The sequence below is a fragment of the Gasterosteus aculeatus genome, chromosome 21, assembly GCF_964276395.1.
Source record: "Gasterosteus aculeatus chromosome 21, fGasAcu3.hap1.1, whole genome shotgun sequence".
In the NCBI taxonomy this organism is placed as follows: domain Eukaryota; kingdom Metazoa; phylum Chordata; class Actinopteri; order Perciformes; family Gasterosteidae; genus Gasterosteus; species Gasterosteus aculeatus.
Window position 1 is genome coordinate 16,257,868 of NC_135708.1, and position 22,037 is coordinate 16,279,904.

General features: G+C 47.1%; 1 long non-coding RNA gene across 1 annotated transcript in view; it reads left to right on the forward strand.

Moving 5' to 3' along the window:
- Positions 1–22,037, forward strand: part of LOC120811955 (uncharacterized) — a 29,132-nt gene that overhangs the window by 914 nt on the left and 6,181 nt on the right. The window lies entirely within an intron of this gene.

Sequence of the window (22,037 nt, forward strand, 5' to 3'; positions counted from 1 at the left end):
CATATCATTGTTCTTCTTTTGACCTTCTGGTAGGTTTCCACTTAAAATTTCACCACGAGAAACATACAGTTAGCCACTTTATTAGGCACACCGGTGAAATCTAAAGAAGTCCAATAGCATTGTTTTAGCATAAAGTCAACTTTATGGTTGCTGCACTTACCCTCCTACTGCACTGCATCATATTGATAGGGGCCTCTAATGTTCTGGTCCCCTTCAATAATGCAAATGGAAACAGCGGATGTGTGTGACGGTGTCATATGCATCACAGATCGCACAGTCAGGCAATTATGTAATTTGTGATATGGGCTATATCGATAAAATTGACACAACGTAACGTACTGTGTCAGTAAAGTAACACCTTTTAAGGAAGAGGTGATCGTGAACCTGATTTCATTTACACATTTCTGACAGTGTCCCTCAAAAATCTTCAGCTTCATGAGTTTTGTAAAAATATGTGTGATGGAAGGAGCTCTATTGTGTTGGATGATATATGATTCTACAGGTGGATCTAATAAAGTGGCTTCTGCGTGTTTAATTTGCCTTTTTTGCCTCTGTATATAAAATAGATATCATGTCAATATGTTCTCATACTCTTAGTTTTAAAGCTGCTAATGGGTTGAGCTGCACGGCGTGGGTGTTGCCTATTCATGCCGCTGTTTCCCGTGCAATATCATTTATTTTCTTATTAAGTTATTCATGCACATTGGATATTACAGCCTATGGGCTTGTTCAAGCCCAGTGTAAAAGCTGTTGTCTCTCCTCGTTTCCCTCCTTCTTTTTTCCATGAATTAGTCCTTCCCCTTAGAAACGGCCTTTGACAAACTCTCCCCAATTGCCCTCGGGGAGCCGGGCCCCGGTTCGACATGTTGGGTCACGTGGACATTCTTTGATGCTGTGGTACAAGACCGGACCAATCCTGTTGCTTGTTAGTGAGTCTGCTGTATCCCACGGGGGGAAAAGAGAGTGTCACAGGAGTGAGTGAACCGTACTCTGACAAAGTTCCACTTCCCCTCTTTCTCTCTGTCTGTCTGCCTGTCTCACTGCCTTGCTACAACTTCAACTTCCCCCCCTAAAGATGGATGAATAAGGCGGCTTAGCCGCTCCACCCGGGGGCCCTGCTTTAAATACCGGCCTTGGGGACAGGTTGTGTGCCATCACCGTGGTAACTGAGTTATGTTTATGGACAGAAAGGTTCCCCGGAGGACAAGCTGATGATTATTGGATGCTTGCTGTACTGCAGTGTTGGAAAGGAAACCGTTTGTTTCTGCTCCTTGTGCGGTATTTTCATAAGGGAGAACAAAGCGGTGCATTCTGGTCCAGTGCAATTTTAGAATTTGTCTCATGACAGCGCCGAGAGCAGATCAAATCCCTGCTTTGGTTTTAATTCTGCCACTACGCCCTTGACAAACTCTCCCCCAGGTCTTTTGGGAGATTCCGCGCTCACACACGGCCTATTCTCTGTCCTTCTATCATGTCATGAGCGTTCATAACCGTCATAAAACGATAGGGGCAAAAAAGGACAGGTCCCCGGATGAGGCACATTCCAGTAGATGTGTCCAGCCGCTGCCCGGAAGCGGGTCAACTCGGGGTCGCTGTTAGCATCTGGCCCCCGTGACCCACGCCACTCTGGGGGGGGGGGAAAGCCCTGCCGCGCTCAGGGCGATGACCGATTGGCCTGCTCCGGCTGCTGCGTCCCGAGGACCTCGCCGCGTGTCCTTCTGTCTGTTTGTCCCCCGTCCCTACGGCTTCACCAGCCCCACGGGTGCCGTTTGGTGTCCCGAGCGGCAGACGGAGACTGTTGCGGTGCCATCGTGTCGGCCACTCGCCCACGGAGGCAAACGTTGAGGTCTTTGCGACGCTTCAGCAATCAGAGTCAGGCCCTTGACGACGCGGCGGCGTCACCGTCACCGTGGTCATTCGGCGATGAATTATGTATTGTCACTAGGCCGTTGATCTGGAAGAGTGTCATAGAGGACCTGTAGATGATGACGCAGCTGTCACTTCCGGCGTTGCTTTCCCAGGCTCGTCCCTGTCGGCGCCGGCGCCCTCGTCACTGTGATTAGAGCCACACTGCGATGCATCGATGGCCTAAACACCGACACCCTTTGGCTTTCCCTTTCACAAGCTGTCCAAATATAGCGCCTGCTTTTGAATTCTGTGAAAGGGCCGAGAGCAAAGAGACACTCCAGAAATAAGCACAGACTTACGCAAGCACACACACACACACACACACACACACACACACACACACACACACACACACACACACACACACACACACACACACACATATGGCACAACGACTCTCAGAACATCTTAGTATTTGCAAATAATTCAACCATTTCCTTAATGGCATTGCCCTTGCATGACAGCTCTCTGCTTGCGTGGATGACTTATTGTGTGAGTGCATCTGTGTCACGTCTGAAATCTTGATGAGATCTTAAGGAACACTGTGGAAGTCATGACAAGCTCGCAGTGAAGCAGAATGTGACTTCCTCTCTGTTGTTCCTGGAAGATTTGGAAATTTCTGATACTTTTCTCAAATACTGGCTATGGCCATCGCCTGCATCTTGATTTAAAATATGAGGCTCGTGAAAACGTTTCTATAAAATAATAGAAATGAATAACACTTGAAGATGCAGCCGTAAACAGCACCTGTTACCATTTCTTCTGCAGTGTTTTCATTTTCTTGTATTGATCCATTTGAGGCACTAGAAAGAACCTTCAAGTCTGTATTCCTATTGATATTCATTTGAAAATATGCCATTCTAAGCAGGCACAAATGTCCCCAGCATGTGCTTATTTGTTCAATCCACTTGAAATCTATTGATTTAAAATTGCTGGTTTTATACAAGCCTTCAAAGCTCTGTAGTAATTTAAGTTTTCAGAATAACACTCGTGATTCAGGTCACAATGCTTGCAGCGTTGCATCCTCTGGCTTCAGGGTTGGTTGCAAAAGGTCAGTGAAAACCTCACTTAACAGATTTTTTTTGGAGCCGAGTGGGTTGTGGCTTTTTCTCTTTCATCTTTGCATTTCTATTCATTTACTTCAAAAGTGCTCTCGACGTGGAAACAACGCATACATACAAATGTCAGAGCTGGAAAATGATGCCAGGGCGTGAAATGACTTGTTTACGTCTTTAGTCCCGGCCCAGCTGTTAAGTAGTTTTACATATTTATAGAAACACAGTTCCACATAGATGTAAACATGCATGTGACACAACTCAACAGCAGTATTGCGACATAATAAACAGAAATGCAGAAATTGAAGTTGAAGTTTAGAAATGGACAAAGAAAAACACATGTGATGTGTTAAATTTGGTAAGAACACTTTGAATATGAATATTCTCATGACGTGTTGTGTAATTTAGCTCTTGGGCGCCATGGTTACATGTAAATGACGTAGGGTCAGTAGTTGTTACATAAAGTTACTTAGTTATCTTACATTCCTGTAAGGCTCTTATTAGCTTTATCCCTATCACTTTTTAAAGGGAATCAGGATTAATGGGAATGTAAAAACACCTTATGGTGTCATACCAAGGAACTATTTAGAGATTCAGAGTGTTAAACCCAAACTGGTGCGTGTTTTCTTGTGACCCCTGTTTGTGCCCTTGTGTTTTCCTACAAAATTGAGCACTTTTTATGCGGAGCCTGGCGAATTATAGTTATTCCCTGTTGACTATTATGGCTTCCCCATGCATGGCTTTCAGGATTATATCTGCCTAATTTAGTCAAATCAGCGGGAAAAGTCCCGAGCGCCCTTTCTGAGGTGGCCTTGAGCTTTGCCTCCGCCGCTCCTCTGCCGCCAGGTAATTTGACCTAATAAGACGTCCGATTGACCCTTTTAACTGCATCATGGCTGAAATAATTGCCTATACTCTCTCCACCTCATGCTGTTGCTGTGGAAACTGATGAACACTTGACAGCTGTAGGACGGGGTTGCCATGACGACATAGCCAATACGCAGTTGTGTGTGTGTTCGGAGTGGGCTCTATATTTTCTATTTTTTATTTTTGCAGTGTGAGTGGTGCTCGACATGCTGTCATCAGACGGGCATTATGGGAGCAGGGAGACGGAGCGATGCTGACTCCGGGGGTTTACCTCACCCTCTCCAGAAAAAGGATATTCCCCAACCAGGAGCTTTAAACCTGTCAGAGACCAAAGAGCCAGATCTGTCAACACGAGTCCCGAGGCTCTCACCGCCGCTTGTATTATCAGCCTGGGTCGTTTACGGCCTCTCTGGCCTGGGATTCACTGCAGAGCCAAAGGCTGCCGTCAGAGCACCACCCATCAAATCCTATCTGTAGTGTCTCTCAAACTAATTAGTAGGATACTTTTAGCGTTTTGGTCTCAAGAGGTGGAGTATTATTAACCTACCCGGAGCTATTGATCATGTGATATGATCTGAGCCCTCAGAATGGCTCTGCTCTGAGTTTACTTTCCTTTCTATATGTGTGTGTTTGTGAGTGTGCCTCTGTGTTGTCTTTCTCCATATATATCCGGTATATATATTTTTGATCTCCTGTATATTTCTGTCCATACATCCATCCATCTATTTAATGCGATGTGTTCTTATCTTCATCTAATGTATCAATAAATAATGCTATAATACGGCTGTTACCTGGCAGAAGGAGATACCCAAGGTGTTGAGTGCTGAGCAGGCAGACATGTCACCTGCTCGTCAATGTCACTCTGTGTCATCACCAAGCCGTCCTGCAGTGCAGAATATGTTGCGTGTCTGCAGGCGCTCGTTCGAATGCTCAGCATCCTCCGCCTACTGGTGATGAACCGGTCCTCCTGATGGTTCTGACTTCATTAAACATTATTGTTGTAAAGAGTAATGGCTGGACAATATTGAGAATATTAGCCGAAATATTGAAGGCACATGGTATGTCATCATGAGGGACACAGAGAACATGCAGTTATAAGTGTTTAATCTACCCAGAACTTCAAAAGCAATCATTGGAAATTGTAGCCCTTCGGAATCTTGGCCCATTTGGGTTTAAATCCAAGGCAATTGGACTTTTTATGAAATAGCCTTCCAGTGTTCTGCCACTGATCAAAGAGGTTTGGTCAAGCTCTACTGATTTGTTTGGGGGGGGGGTTCCCAGTACTTAACCTTTGCACCATGCCGTTACGTATGAGTTGACCCACCTCGAGGCTACCGTGCATGCACAACTTCCTTCCCACCATCAGAGCTGGTGAAACTGATAAGTCTCATAGGAAGCCGCTCTGCTGGTAAACATGCATACAACATTTACGAAGATAAATGAGTTCTCGGATACACACTTGGATCGGTCAAGGTTTGCATGACATTCATTTACAGAGATGGAGGAAGTGCTATTTCCCAGCATAGTTCATACTAGTCAGCAGTAGCTGCTGTTAGAAAGATTGTTTCCTATTTCTTTATGGGGAGAGGTAGTATTCTTTGAGTTGCTGAGCAGTAAGTGAATTTTACATTATTTAAAGCACTGAGCTCTCTGCCTGTTCCCTAATGTTGCACTGTAATTGGCTCCTTTTGGCTGTTTTGACCAGCTCTAATTTGACCCTTCCCCATCCAGCTTCTCTGAATCTCAGAATTCTAGGCGCCCCCCCCCCCCCCCTCGAGAGTGAAAGCTGCAGCGATGCGCCCAGCTGCATACAGCACATTCACAGACGTTGAATGTTATGAGTACACAGGAAGTGTAGAGCAACGGTCACACTTGCAGACTAAGATGTCAAGAGCGTTTAAAAATGTTCGCTGGAAATGTTAAATGACGTGTTCATTTAATTTATGTTTCACAGTAACTCCTCATTGTTCATTCATTCCGCGATGAAGCGCAGACTATTTGTTTTAATGTTTGGTTTTCTTGCGCACTTGCATGACAACATCCACGTGCACACAGAGCAACACCAAATTCCACCTTTCTTCAGTTTACAGTTTCTTTTTTTTTAATGGGTCACTGAAGAAGCAATAGATTACCAAATAGCACATAACATAAATATGCCCTCATGCATTTTCATCAGCTTGAGCCAAAGTCTAAGTCTTTTTACTCTGGATTTCCTGTGTCAGAATCCTCTTTCCAGTGCTGTCGCTGTGCTGACAGTTTCTCTCAGCTTTTACTGTTGCACTGCAACAGTAATTCCCCTGCCTTCGCCTGTCTCCAGCAGAAGAGGTGTTACTCAAAACCCCTTTCCAGAGCAGTTATTCCACTTCCTGCCGCCTTCAACAGAACCAACTGTATTTTTTTATGTTTAGTTTCAGTCCTTTGCCTGCTGTCATGGGCCAGTGTGAACCTGGATCTGCACATCCAAATGCAACGTCATTCCAGTTTCTAACTGTGGGAGCTCAGTGTCTTTCCTGCTGGCATCATGGGGGTGGTTGTGTGCAGGCGAGGGAAGGCTGAATGGATGCTGCCAGCTTTAAGGAAAGGGTATGATTGGTAAAAAAAAACAAAAAAACGCACAAGTCCCACAGATGCTCTGCAGTGGACTGCGTGAGCCAGTCGCCCCTGGCACTGTCAGCATCTCATTAAGGTGCTCAGCGGAGAGACTCACCGCCGGGGCGGATGAGACGAGCGCTCCCAGCTAACGAACTCGGCTAACACAGCCCGTCAGATTCTGACAAAATACAGCATAAATAAAAAATCCCAGGAAGCTCGGCGAAGCAGCCATGATGCAGTAATGCCCTGTTCGTGTGATTCAATTGCTTCATTCACTTCCCTCCACTTTTCTCCTCTGTGTGGGCTGAAATGTGCCGAAATGTTTGGTCCAGCTTTCACACATTGCATTCATTGTCTGCTATATTTACGTATTGCTGGTGAACAAAGACAGTCAAGCAGACCGGCTAACAGATGGCATGCTGGGAGACGGAGAGAACACAGCAAGTCCACTTTTGTTGGCGAAGCAGATGGATCAAAAGAGATGGAGATTGAAGGGAGATGGAAGGGATAAGATATGTGTCCATATTTGCACGGTGCGTTCGCGGGGACCGACGCATCACACCTGCCGCACTCGCGCCATCCTGGCATCCCTTTATCCCAACGCACAAATGGGCCCACGCAGGCCGGCAGATGCAGGGGGAGAAAAATGAGTTTGATTTGAGCAGATTGTCGGAAGTTCGCGCCGCATGAGGAGAGGAGGGAGACCCGCACGCCTCCCAGGGGGGAACGCGCGGATAGTGCCGTGTTTGTTCCTGGAGTGGCGTCACCGGGCCTTCACGCCCGTCACCCGAGCGGCTCGCCGGCCTGCCGGTCGCCCTGGCTCCAGAGACAAAGCTGGCCCTTATTAGCGAGCCACGCGGGGCCCTGGCACTGGAATTTTAACAAGCTCCCGGAGCAGCTCAACCTTACGCTGATGCGCCCTTTCAACAGGCGCGAAACCGACCCAGCCACTAGTCAAACCCGGGCCCTGTGTCGACAGAACGGGACTTCTGACTGGGAGTTAACGGCGGGTACAGTTCCCACAGGGTTCACAGTGACAAAGAGATTGGTTAAATGTATGTGCTGACACAACAAGACTATTTATTCTCATGGATCAATCCTATTCCTAGCGATTTTCTGAGCTGATTAGCGATGGGTTGATCCATTTCGTCGCTTTCTGCTACTGACATTAGGGCTGGTTGTGTGCTGGCTCAATAGGTGGAGTTGCATTACGGTTTCAGACAGCATAAGGATCTTAAAAAAACTGTATCTTATTGCAGCTGGAGTATAAAGTATGATTGTGGGAGTTTCCCTCTGGCAACAGGAATGTGTGTTTTTAGGGAAGCAAAAACAACCACCGCCAACGGTGAGTTGTTTTGCTGCAGCCTGAGCGGAGTACATGGGAGGCCCGTGCGCTGGATTAACACATATTACCATTCCACAGAGGCAATTCTGCTCCACCAGCCACTCGCATGGATGCCTGTCTCCGCTGGCTCCCCCTCACGCCCTCTGTCTCCTCCTCCGCCTCACCCTTCCTCCCCCCTCTGTGAGGCCTCGTTTGCACTCAGTGACCTCACCGTGGAAGTCTCCCCTGTGAATATTTGCAGCGGCGTGACTCGCACAAAAAGCATTTCCTGTTTCCCGCTAACTACTCTGGGACGTCTTTCAGGCAAATCATTCGGAATGGGTTGTCTTCGTGGACGGATTTAACTGCTGAAGAAGGGCACGTGTTTTTAGGAGTGACTCTAACAAATTTTGTCTTAACGGCTTAGCTGTGCGTAATAAGTATGTTGACGCTTTATTGTCCCACAATCAGTAACATTGGTATTTACTTACTGTCGTAATTGTTCTGTTCCCTACCCGTGTGTCTCTTCTTCATCGAACCCCTTTTTCAATTTGTCTTCCAGTATCATCAGCACCTGTCTGAGGTGACCCATCCTTCGACCCTCCTGCCTCCTTCCTCTCTGTTGGTTATTTTCTCGGAGTGCTTGCAGAGCTCCTTCCTCCCGGGTTTCGCATTCACAGTCATAACAGCCGCTCACATCCTTTCATCCCCTGTCGTCTCTGCCTCTGCTCCCCAAACTCAATTATCACCTCAGCATCCGCTGCAATCTATTCACTTACCCGAGCAGGTAATTGCTTATCTAACAAACCTCCACTGCACCACCTGAGCAAAATGCGTCAGGGAAAAAGTCCAAAGTGTTCCAAAGGTCACTGAAGAAGTCGCGGAGAGGTCGTCAATCAAGCCAATGGCCTTTGATCACGTTTTTGACTTGTGCTGTCGTCCAGCATTTCCCTCTGATCTTTTAGTGACGGGACCTTGGGATGAAAAATTAGGTTTGGGGCACAGCTCAGCTCTTCGGGTGCGGGCAAAGCACAGTGAGCATTTATTCGATTTTGCTGACCAACAGCCTCCTCTTTTGGGCTTTTTCCTCAAACAGTAGTTTCTCAGAGAGACGAGGAAGTAGCAGCACTGATAATGTAACATTCCCAGTACCAAAATCGACTTTCACAGATCCGTGAATTTCAACCTGTGCTCTCCGTTGTCCACTGTTTGTCAGACTGAATGAAGTCTTGCCGGAGAGGACGCAGGACACCGAGAAAGAAGGAGTGGGATGCGGCTCAGTGAAAAGCTTCTACAGATGCTTTTTGTTTGCACGGAGTGCAGAAAAAAACTGCAATCTTTGGTAAATGTGCTCCGCCGCAACAGCCATAAATCTGTGTTCCAGTCGCATTAGCCTGATGTGTGGAGTGCAGTTTGATCACCTTCTTGTATATCTTCAACTTTCTTTCCACCTCAGCAAATTCACTCGGCTATGTCAGAATCCACTACTGGGAACATATGTCTCCTCCCTGCTGTCCTGGAGAAGCTTCCTCTCGGCTGAAGCCAGCGGACTTTAAACTAAGTGTTTTTTGTCATATATGTATACATTGTATGTGTGTGTGTTTAGGTGTGTGTGTGTGTGTGTGTGTGTGTGAACGTGTCAGCGCTTGGCAGCGTGGAGGTCAGACATAATACAAGTCCTGTTGTCCCACGGCTGCCCTTAGCCCTCTGAGGCAAACCTTCTGGGCTGCACGCACAGACACGCTCACCCCTGCTGTATCAGTAGCACAAGCAGCTGTTAGATTACCCGAGTTTCAAGGCGCCTCCACAAACCTGGGCAATATATGTGCGCCGTCCAGACTCGACCAACCGCACAATTCCTCGGTGAAGAACCGATGAAGGCCTTTCTATTACGTGCTTTACCCCCTGAGAGTCCTTGGCATCGTAGCGAGTCAATAACGTACAGATGATGAAGTATTAGACCTTCGCCTCTCTACAGGGGACTGCAGGTACAATTCCGTTTTGTGCCCAACCCGCCATAACTCATGTCTGATTATGTTTGTACCTTTAGTTCGGAGGAAACCCTGATGAAAAAAACAGTGTTGCTGCCCTAGTTGTTAGTACAGATATCTTGGAAATATAAAACATGCCGCGGGTCTTGTTCCAATAGACACAACGTGACCTTGCTTTTGTTTTCGCCGAGGGCCATTTCTATTAAATACGTTTTAGTTCTCAATTTACTGATTTCGAGTATCTGGAAGCTTGGGTTTGAAAAAAACCCAGCAACAATTAATTGGCTCAGCTGCCTTGAGACGGTCTTTATCCATTTCTTCACCGGCCGGTCGTAATGTAGCTCTGAAATATGAATGCAGTGCACATATGCACGCATTAGCATTGTTGTTCCTCCTGCCCTGATTGTGTCAGAGGGATTCCAGTCATTGAGCTGATGTTGTTGCAGAGCTCCTTATTTCTTGGCAACGCTCCCAGTGGCCTGCGGAGGAGGAGATGATGGCTTCAACGAAATAGTTTAACCTTTTTTCTGTCGGACCCAGATGTCCCGTCCAAGAAGCACAACACAATAAATTAAGCCCAGCGTGGGAGGCCGAGGGTAGTTATCCTCTCCACTCCATGGTTTAATTGTTAAGGGTTCGGAAGGCCCGGGGGGGGGGGGGGGGGGGGGGTGTTGGGAGGGGGGTGTCGCACTCCTTTGTTCTCGTCCCGGCCGGAAACGATGAATCAAAAGAGTCAAAACAAGTATTTAATAACTAAACAAAGTGATAAGGAATGCAATTACAAAGTGAAATACGAGGTGTGAATCTGCTGCTGCAACCCGAAACGTAGATACATTTGGCTTTAGGCCTCAATGAGTGAACGTAACATAGCATGTATAGTTTCATCTAGTACACTTTAATTAGAACACAACATAAATGATTGCACTTCATTATACGGTTTAACACAGTTCATGTGGTCCAATACTCAAGAAATTTGCCTCAATCGGCTGTCTTGCATCCAGTTGCTCATCTACTACCTGACAGAAGAAAAAACTCTCAAAAAACCCTCTTTGGGGATAAAATTGGGAGAAATTCATAAAGGACGGCAATTAGCATCCGTCACATCACATTGTGACAGAATGTTGATGTGTACAGTGTTTATATGATTTACGTGACTATAAATTGTGTTTGATTCATATCACATTCACTTCATCCAACATGCTAATGTATTAACTAATATCTAATAACACACAAACTACAATTCTACACTAAACATAACTACATTTATTCTAATTTCTACCACTATGTGCGCTCTGTTGCTGAAATCCCTAAGATGATGCAGAGCGTCGGGTATTTTTAGTGCAGACATTTGGTCTTTGTAGTGCATTGAAACTGTATCGACATGGCTGACTCTAAAATAAAAACATAAAAACATGTAAGAAAACTGATTCTGATTTGTCAGCGTGATCTTAAAATGTGTCTTCAATGTTCTTGGTGCAAAACGAGGACCCATCTGAGGAGTGTCCCTCCATTCAAAGGCCTTTTAACGGTTCACTCGGGGTGAAGCGGCACCTCGCACTGAGCGACGCGGGGAGCGATTCCTCGCTGGTGTCCTTTGGTAATCAAGGCGCTTTCTGATAATTGCTGGAGTTTAGTGAGGGTGGGCCTAATGACCCTCAACCTCGCGGGGAGCCCTGCGATAATTAATCCTGTGCCCCTCACAACTGCTCATTATTATGCGGCGCATCTCATCCGTTGCCAAGTGCCCTGTGCGGATGGTGGATGAGGCGTTACCTCCGTCAGTGTGATGTGAACCAACTGGAGCCACGATGAGATCCGGCACGCTCGCATTGCTCCATTAGACTTTGTTGTTGAGGATTGCTGGAAGGGAGATTGTGGCGCGTGATTACCAGTGCAGGTGCAGCTCAGCATCCTGGCGGTGCTTGTGAATGGGGAAGAGAAAGTAATGGAGCGGCGTCCTTTGCTGCCGTGTTCATCACTGCTCAGTCCTCTACGCTTTGCTCCCCATCACGATAATTCCATCTTCTGTGATGATCCTTCAAAGTAGAGGGAGCGAAAACGTGAATTTGAACGTCTGCAACAATGCAGGCACATATCCTCTTTCCCGTGAGGCAGCAAATCACCTTTCAATGCTCCATGTTTCAAAATTCCTGCTCTCTGCTGTAGCGAGCCCACTCTCTACCAGCAGGGGTCCCAATCTGCCCCCCACCCTGTTTCCTCTCTCCGCAGAACTGCCTTTTCTCTCCGTTCTATTTCGCCTGTCATGTGTTTGCCGTTTGTTCATTCTTCGCTCCTCCGCTTCTGGCATGAGCTCGAGTGATGATGTCGCTCTTCAGCGTTCATCACTTCCAGAGCTGGATGTTCCTGGAGTAGAAATGGAAGTAAAGTGTACCGCGAGAAACGTTGGGATACTTGAATTGGGCTGGACAGCCCCTTTTGATAAAGTTGTTTTCACAGCTGGACAATAGGTGGAAACAGGGTTCGGCCGTTTTGATGTGGTTTCAAGTAAAAAAAAGAAAGCCTACGTTCTTTATTCGGCCCATATTTATTTGAATCATTGTTTTCTCGTCTCGGTGGCTCCAACAATGGTTTTCATAGGACACTTTTCAGTCTACTCACTTTGTTTACGCCAGTGTCTGTGTCTTACGCACTGTGCAGGCAATCATTAATTGCCATTAGTGCGCTGGTTGTCCAGTGTGTCTGTGTGGGAGGCCGGTCTCCAGCTGGCCCCTTAAAATGCTGAGCATGGATGGAAGCAGTTCATACGTACTTTACAGAGGAGCAAATAAATACACACATAGACTCATGCAGTGGGTGCACTCGGCGACGCGTTCATCAGGCAAAAACTCCATAAAATGATTTATGTCCTTCACGTCTCAAAAACACACATAGACACAGACATACACACTCACTCACATGATGCACCCTGAACCCTTCCTCATCTGGGATGACCTTCTCCCTCGTGGTCCTCTCAAAGCCTTTTATTATTTGCAGCTCTATGAAGTCTTTCACTTCCTGGGGGAGATTTTCATCTTCAGCTACGTGGGATGTGTACTGTTGACGTTTCATCCACAGCTGACTTTTACTTTTGTCAAGCAGTCATGCAAGATATTATTTGGTGTTCTTATGTTACGTGCATTTGCTGGACAAACGAGAGAGAAAATGTTATAAAAAAAAAGATCTTTGACAAAAAGTTTTATATTGATATTGATCAACTCTCTCAGGTTTTGGGCTGTTTCTCAGATGAAACAGATGTCGTTTTGAGCATTATTTCGGTAAATAATGTAATGAATAATCATTAAAAAAGGATGGTTAATTGATATATTTGACATCCCATCCAGCCGTCAGCCATCTAAAACATCCAGCGATGTTGAATATGTCCTCTTTAGGGGACCAAAGGGGTCGTAAAGGACTGTTTCCTACAGTTGCCCCCTGCTTGAGAGATGGCATGACCCTAGCGTGTGCCCGAGGAAAGAGCCTCCGCACTCCAAGGGGCTGCTCGTTCACAGTCTGGTGCCCAGATGGCCAGCCATTATTATTACAATCCAGCAAAGGGTCGGAGGGGCCAGGGAGAGCGTCGACAGAGCAGATCCTTTCTTCTTTCTTCTCCCGATCCTCTTATGTGTTCAGCGTGACGGTCTGCCAGGGGGGAAATGTTCGACTTGGGCTCTGAGCCCGTTCAGCTTTGTCCGCAATACAAAAAACAAAAGAATACCAGGAATCCGGCCAAATACACCTTACTGGAAGCTGACCCACATGTACAAGGACAAATGGATTCCTCTTGTACAAGCCTTAATGCGTCTATAAAAAACGAAATAACACCAGTGATTCAACCCGGTTAATCACCCTTCGGTTACGGAGTTGATTTTAATCGCAATAGCCAGCCCGCGCCAGTGACAATGGAGATGAGTTTTATTGGAAATGAGGCTGAGATGAAAGTGTTTAATTACCTCCATTCAAATGGCTTAGAGGGCTTTGATAAAGAGAAATGACTGCTTTTGGGAGCAGGATATTGCTTTTGAAAATCCATAGCTCTAATATTGACTACGGGGGAAGAGGGAGTTCTGTTTCAGTAAAAGCCCTGTCAGACTACGGTCCCCTGTCTGAAATATCGGTCCCTTTATTATTCCAGGCGACGTGTTTGGACAAACTGCAGCAAATCTTAAATCGCATCTTAACATAGGGCTAAATCGTTGGGACCTGCTGTGTCTGCAGGTGTGATTTATTTCCCCCCCAAAAATAAAAAGAGAATCCGAAAAGTTCTCTTGTTAAAAGAGTAAAAAGCCTCCTGCAGCCCGGCCTCCTGCGGCTCGTTATCTGCACTCAAACTTTGTGAGCTTATCACCATTTTGAGGGATTACAGTTACTACAGTTACGGCGTGTCCATGACGACAGTGATTGTGTAGATATGACCGCTCGCTGACTCTCGCCCCCGGACCCTTTAGGACCCTCTCGTGTGAAACATCAAAGCGGGTGTGGCCACAGCTGGTAGAGGCTGATTGGCGTCGAGCCTCGGCACGGTGCCGACCTGCTGCGTTTGCATGTTAATCAGCACGTTTCCATTTGTGTGCGTGCGCCTGTGCATGGTGCATATTGCCTGTGCACAGTGCAATTTGTCCTAAAAACCCCCTCAAATGACTCGGTTGTCTTTTCTGCTAGAAGCTTATTGCATCAGTGAGAGTGCAAAAAGCTGGTGTTCCCTCCCCTACTTTTGTTCCAGTGTGAACAGTTTGAGGATCCAGGAAAAAAGGAGTAGGCTACTTAATGTGAAGTGATGTGGGATTGTGCAGCAGCAGCATGTTTCGCTGCTAACGTCGTGACCCACTTTACCTCTTACATAACAAGGTTTCTTTGTAAAAGAAAGAAAAAACAACCATGTCTTGCTATTTTTCCGGCATTCTGTTTCTCAGGACGACAGAGGATTGGCTTTGGGAATAGTTTTGGCTCAACGTGTTACGTCGCCATGGCACAGCAGCACAGAAGCCTGATTTGAGGCGGTGAGCTGCCGGTCAGTGCTGGTGAGCGCAAACACACCGACACACACACACACACACTGACACCTCTTAATTATTGTTTTCACTTACAAAGCTTTCCTCTGGATGCTATTATCTACACGGGCTGTCGGCCCGGCCTGCGTGCAGCTCGCCACGCTCTGCACAGAAACTTGTGTTTACACTCTACTGGAAGCTGCATAAAGAGAACAGAAGTCTGCGTGCTATCTGTGATGGCGTGAACAATGCATCGCAGTAATTAGACGCTTAACGTTTTAATGTGTGCTCGGAGGCCCGGAGTACATTGGTGTAATTGACGGCCTCGGGCGGGGCTTCTGAATCTCCAGCGGTTTTCATACCAGAGTGTGCGTGTTGCCGTGTGTTTGCGTCTCGCGTTTGTGCGTGTGAGCATCTCGTATGAATGAATGATAGAAGTAAGTAAATTAAAGCAAAAACAAAAAACGCGATGCTGCGGAAAGCTGTTTCCTCAAGACAATTTCCAATTCTAGTAGATATTTTCCCAATAGTTTTGAGTGGAGTGGAACCCAACAACCGTGAACCAACGAGATCTCATTGCCTTTCACGACCGAGGCTGAAAGGAACCACATTGTCAGAAATAGGACGTCGTTGTTTGTTCCACTACGCTGTTTTATCAGCACACGCACACCAAAAACGTTTGTGCAAACACAAGTTCGTTCCTCACGGGGGTTAATCTGAGACGGGTGAGCTGTCCGTCAGACTGCGATGGGAAACTGTTACGTGCCTCGGCCTGCTTGGGGGTGTGTGTGTGTTTTGACTTGTGTTCCCACAGGTGTTCTGACACACCCACCATGCAGTCATCTCCACTGCCCGCTCCCACCTGCAGCCACTAATCACCCTCACCCACAGCCAATCAACTGCAGGATGCCGTGGCTTAAAAGGAGGTCGGGAGGGAGAGACGGGGTGGCAGAGCTGTTGGAGAGAGCCGAAGGACTGTTGCAACAAAATAACTTTTTGGCAGGAACTATTGTTTTGAGCTGGGTTCAAGTGACAGTTCTTGTGTTTTTGGTTACATATGTATTTGGGTCATGTGAACTGGTGAAGGTCAAGTTATTGTTGTTATTCTGTCGGTGGTTATCACGTTGTTTGTACTTTTTATTTTTTGCTTCTTCCGTTGTCCCAGGGAAAAGGGGACCGCACAATGGGAGTGTGTAGGTAAGAGACCCTGGGGTTTACATACTACCCGTAGATAAACCTCTGTCTATATACACTAGGTAAGACCTGGGCGGACCACCCCCTGTATTTATCAGAGAGTTTAGCAGGGTGTGTTTAGACTAGATAGGTTAGGGGTCCTTTTCATTGGTTAATTTCTTTGCTTTGGTTCCGCTCAGCCCCTTTTCCCCCACTACCGTATTATAGGTGAAATAAACCTGGTTTAAACGGTACTTTGTTTTGTTGGTCCTACTTGTGCGCCCATGCAATTTGTTTCACCTCACCCACCTTTTGGCCAGCTCACGTGTGACGGCGAGTTACGGTATCCTCTCTTTAGAGGAGGGCGTAACAGAAACTCACAGGCCTCGAGTTTAAATAGATGTTAAAGGCTCAAACCAGAAGAGGACAAAAATAACAAAAACACTGACTCAGTTTCCAGTTGGCTCGCTGTTCAGTCAGACGTCGCACTTTCAAGGCAAACAAAGGCACATTTACTTTAATGCCGACACAGCCGAGCCTCCTTCAGCCAATTCCTCTCTTTTACTCCCCATTTCATTCTCAATTTGAAGGTATATTATTACACATGTTAATGTCCTGAATTGTGCAATGTATAGCCATTAGGAATACATCTCATTCCTACTTTGAAACTATATAACGGTAGATTTCCTTTTTTCTAGTTTTCGTTTTCTTATCAGCAGTTTCATGCTTGTTGTCACTGTTGACTTATTCCACACACTTCGTCAAAGATTTCCTCTGCTGGAGGTAAAAACACATCCGGAAACGTATTATTTCCATCCGTATGGCAAATAATATTGCAAATAAATGATTAATGTGTCAACGTGATTCCCAGCACAAATAAATATACATGGAAATGGTAAAGTAAAAGCAAATTTAACAGGCGCAAATGCTCAGCCAACCAACAAGCTTTGGATTAAAGCTCAACCTCAAAGTCTTTTTTATGTTAAGTGAAGAATTGGCCATTTGTAAGTAAAAATCGGTTTATGTGACATTGAGTAGGTTTTGTGTGTGCGTGTACCTCATGACATAGTGCACTGCTTGTGTTTGTGTTAAGTTCTCCACCCTTGAGCCATAACTACACAGAGCAATGAGGGCAAAGCCCGTTCTGTGCGTCGCCGTGATGAAACCGTCCATCTGCCATTCGGCACCAGCACAGTAAAACAGCCGTGTTTGTTTCTGTGTTCACTGCCACTATTTTGCAATCGATCAATAGTTACAGGGTAAACATGTTGACATGAGCTCTCCTTCAGGCTTTCTCAGCCTTTACTGAGTTCAAAAGTTGGCCTCTCTATAGTGCACCAATCGTCGTGCAGCTTCATATTTCTCAAGACTCTGAACTATCCTGTGAAACCTCTGACGCCACATCACAGTGTTCCGTTTCCGTCTCTTCTTTTGCCCGAGCAGTTTCACAAGCACACACACACACACACACACACCACGCCGGCGGTTCCCAGTCCTGGTCCATCTCCTCGGCTTTGATGGGGGCCGGAGGTAGCAGGGAACCCGTAGGGGAGGATCTGAGACCCGGGGACAATGAGCAGCCCGGGGGGCCGCCTGGGCTTTGAACCGTGGCCAGTCGTGTCCTCTTCAAGCTCAGCTCAGAGTCATAGTGTTATTTAGCATTAGCATTGTTGCTCATTGTTAGTCTAGATGTGCATAAACAATCACAAGGTCCACGAACTTACTGTCTCTGCTCTGTGTTTATCGCAGCCATAGTTTTGCTGCTTGGATTCCGGTTGTCCGTCCTGGCTCCATTCATCAGGAAAAGGGCAGACAATGTGTCCTGTGTAGATTTGTCATTGCCGTTATAGCAGCACGGCTCTATGGCTGCAGGAAACCGATGATGTTCCCATCAACTCCAGATGCGCCGGGCTGTCATGCTAACAGGCTAAACTATGCTGGTTAGCGCGGGCTTTGCTAAAGGCACCGCTCGGCTGCAGGAAAGCCTCACCAGCTGACGCGCGGCTCGTTTCCCCTTCGCTGTTTTGTGAGGTGGCGTCACGGAGGCCTCGTCCAGGCGTATGCACATGTGTATGTGAGCAGTGTTCAAAACGTGGGGGCTAAGATGCAGCAGCTGGTGGCCGGTTAATGACTGGCCTCTTTATTTTGAGTGCACAGATGGATGGGTGAAAAGAAAACGTGTCTCTGATGTCACTCACTCTCCTTCATGCCCCACTGACCTCTTCTCTCTCTCTCTCTCTCTGACATGCATCTGCCTGGCAAGTGTTGGTAACGATTTGCTTATTTTAAGGACTGTGTAACACAAAAGGCCTCTATGTACCCACATATTTTGACACAGGAAAAGTCCCCCGCATGTCCTTATGTACTTAAGCAAATACTCAGTGGCCATAATAAAAGGACGTCAACACGATTGGATGGAAGATGGTTCAAAAGGACTCCGTGTCCGGTCCGCCCCTGCTGAGAGAAGAAGAAGAAAAAGAGAGGAAGAGGAGCTCAAATCCGGACTTCTTCTTCATGGCTGCATTCTTCAGTCTGTCCAGTCAAAGGACTCGCTTTCTCAATGTGGAAAGTGATCCGTCCTATAGCCTCCTCATGGGGATGGGTCAAGGGGGGGTTGGTAAAACAAAAGGCATCAGTCTCAGTTTCATTTTTTATGTCCACAAAGCGCTTTTATTATTGATGTAATCTGATAATCGCGTGATGGATAAGAGCTAAAATACCGTCTCCAGAGCTCTTGGTGGCTGTTATTTATCAAAACAACCAGCGGCCCTTTTTCTCTCTATCTCTCTTCCTTTCTCTCACAATTTTCTTCTCCCTCTGTTCTTCCTTTGGAGATTTCCCTCCCTCGCTGCAGTGAGGTTTAACTCTAATTTCTCATTACATAGAGCTCAGCTCCAGTTGGGCAACAGGGTCTCGATGTGCAGCACCAAGTTGCATCGGAGCCCTGCAGGTTCAACCGGCCACTTTGACATTTCAGACGCTGAGACGCTCTGCCGTCAAAGCCCCACCTGTCCTCGCTCGGCATCGGCGCTCCGCTTTAAATCGTCGTGACGCGAAGCCGCCACTTGACATTTCTGTCGAGTTCGAGGCTAACCCTTACTTTGCTCAGGCTGAAGTTGCCAGAGTACTTCACACTCATTCTATATTCATGAAGGAGGAAAAAAAGAAGCACGAGAGAGGGGGAGGCCGGACGAGGCGAGCGAATCATGATTCTGGCGCTGTTTGGACGTGAAACGTTATCTCTTCGCACCAGACTGCGGGGACTTTGCTCTCTGTGGCAGCTCATAGTCTTGTGGCAGCTCAGCTGTGCACGTCGAAAGCGACAACAAACAGGTGGGCGCCACCAGTCCGCTGGGTTTTCCTCTCAGCGGGTTGATAGTCACGGCGGTGTGTGCGAAGTGACGGCAGGTCGCCGCGGTAACTCAGTCAGATTAGCCAATAAGGGCCGGGTTTATCAGGTGAGAGTGTCTTGCACGTTTGGAGTCCTTGGCTGCAGCATCCACTGAAAAGGCCCAGAGGAACGGCCCGATGGACGTGACGTCAATACGGAGGAGGAGGAGGAGGAGGAGCATTAAAAGGAGCGTCAGGGTTATAAAACCATCTGCGTGTGTGTGTGTGTCCACTTGTATGGGCAGATTGATGTTGTCACCGCGAAACCAAGGAATTTGCATGAACAATATATGCAAATTGAACAGATACGAAGGGATTTCTTAAACCGCAGAGGGGGGGTGGGAGGGTCACTGGAGTTTGTTGGTTGACGTAAATAAAAACTCTCAGCTGAGCAAAACAGAAAGAAAGATGGTGGAGAAAATACAGTGTGAGCATCAGCGTGTGTGTGTGTCTCCGGCAGGTGTCTGGGGGCTGAAAGAGGATCCACACTTGAGTGTGAATAATAAAGCACGCACACGGTGCCTCGCTCACATATGCATGAATGCAAACGCACACAAGTGCGCACGCGGCACGCAGGAAAACTGCGCTGAGAACGCAGGAGTGGTAATGAGGGTTGATGGATGGTTCCGATGTGGCTCGATCTGCAACGAGAGGGAGAGCTGCGACGGTAGAGATAGAAAGTGAAACACTCTGCGCGTGTGTTTGTGTGGGAGGATTGTGGGGGGGGGGGCCACTCTTTGGAAGCCGAACGCGCTAATGAATCCAACTTACCCAGCGTCCCCCCCCCCAGCTGCCTGGCGACCTCGCCTCTCAATCACTCTCAATGGGCACCTCTTATTTATAGAGCCATTATTTTTAGCCCTACATCATTTCAGCCCTCAGTTTCTAGAGGAATTACAGCCTGAGAATTGGCCACCAACACAGAGAGAGAAGCTTTAAGGAAATCTGCAATTTCCTTTTTACATTTTACAAAAGAAAAGGGGTTTTTTTGTCATTGTTAAGGCACATTCACACTGAAGTACCCGTCAAGGTTACACCGGGAAATCTTTGTGAGCCATTTAAGATTTTTTCCTCTCGTGAATGGTGAACCGCTCTGCCCCGCGACCACCAGTTTGAGACCTGTCTGTGTTTATTCGACCGCCGTAGGACCCCTGAGGTGCTCCTTGTTTGCCGCCCCGACTGCTTGTCCTCGTGGCTGGAAATCATTTGCCAGCGAGAGAAACCACAGCTTTGGCAAAACACAGACTCCCAATACACAAGAGGAGAAAAGGTTTAATGGTTCGGCAGAATGGGCCAAACAGAGCGGACACAGGGTGGGGGAGGGGAGGGGGGTAAAGAGAGGAAAATCAACCTAGACTAACTCACTATAAATCCATCAAGGGAAGCAGGACATTGAGCGCTGAATGTTGGTCATTTATTCAATCTTGAAAGCCTCCGAGCATCCCGCATCGCACAAATCAAGTCTGTGGAATCGAATCTGCATCGAAGGCTACCACAATAAACCGTTATATAGCCGAGGGGTCAAAATGTTGGTGTGTGTGTGTGTGTGTGTGTGTGCGTGCTCTACATCTGTGTGTGTAGCCCTCTGACTCGGACTGCAGACCCGGAGGAAAGGAAGAACAGACTTGGCAGGCCTTGAGTTGGCCATCTGTTCCTGCAGACGTGGTCAGTGTGAATCAGCCCCCTCTGTCAGTCCCGCGCCCACAGACACACACAGACACACACACACAGGCGCATCCTCTTCGTCCTCTTCATCCTCCTCGTGTACTGTATTTCATCAAGCCTGGTGCGCGCACAGGCACAGTGCATCTGGCTGCCCAGTCTGGCTCGTCCCGCGGCCATGTGTCGCCACTTCTGTTCAGACTCTGTGGTTTCAGGGACAGAAATAGGGGGGGAGGGGGAGTTCGGTGGGGAGGATGCGGGGGAGGGGGGAGGGGCTCATATCGATTCATACCCGCAAGCAACGCGCCAAGAAGCCGCTTTAATAATCCTCCCTCTTAAATAATTCACCACTCGCACTCAAAATTTCATCAGCACCTACTCATAGAGAACAATACACCCCCCCCCCCCCCCCCCCTTGCAGCAGCCTTGTGAATTCATATTATAACCTTGTCCAGATTAACTGTTACTGACCACTTATGCGGCTGCCACAAATAAACGTGGGGATCCACAGACGTGATGTTGTACCTGCTTCAGTGGCTCGATACAGACTTATCTGGCAGATTCCACCCATAGACGTTGTTATCCAGGCTGGGTTCAATCTAACAGCCTCGCCGTGGGATATTCTTCGCTAGATTACTTGTCTCTTTTGAGCTTGATTTGAAGTAAAAAAAAAAAAAAAGAAAATAGCAAACCAGGATGTTTTCCTGGCGAAAAAATAACAATTATTTCTCCAGTCAGCTTTGCAGCAGGAAAAAGATTTTTAGATTATGCCGTGATTCCTTACAATAAGGAGACGACACTTTCCAAAAATGAGCCCCATCAAGACCTCGTAAGCCAGTTTCACCAGCGTTAGCATATTCATATTCATACAGTATATCCTTGAAATAGGACCGAGGAAGGAAGGACAAATCAAGTCATACATTTTTCCTGTTCCACAATTATGAACAATGTCAGAACTAGAACATAGCCGCAGGAAGTTCAAATCAGAATAGTCCGGTTATTGAAAGCTTCATCAACAATCTCGCGGGTTTTTTTCACCGACCACAACCACCATTTAATTACGGTTTCCCAGTCCGCCGTGCACATT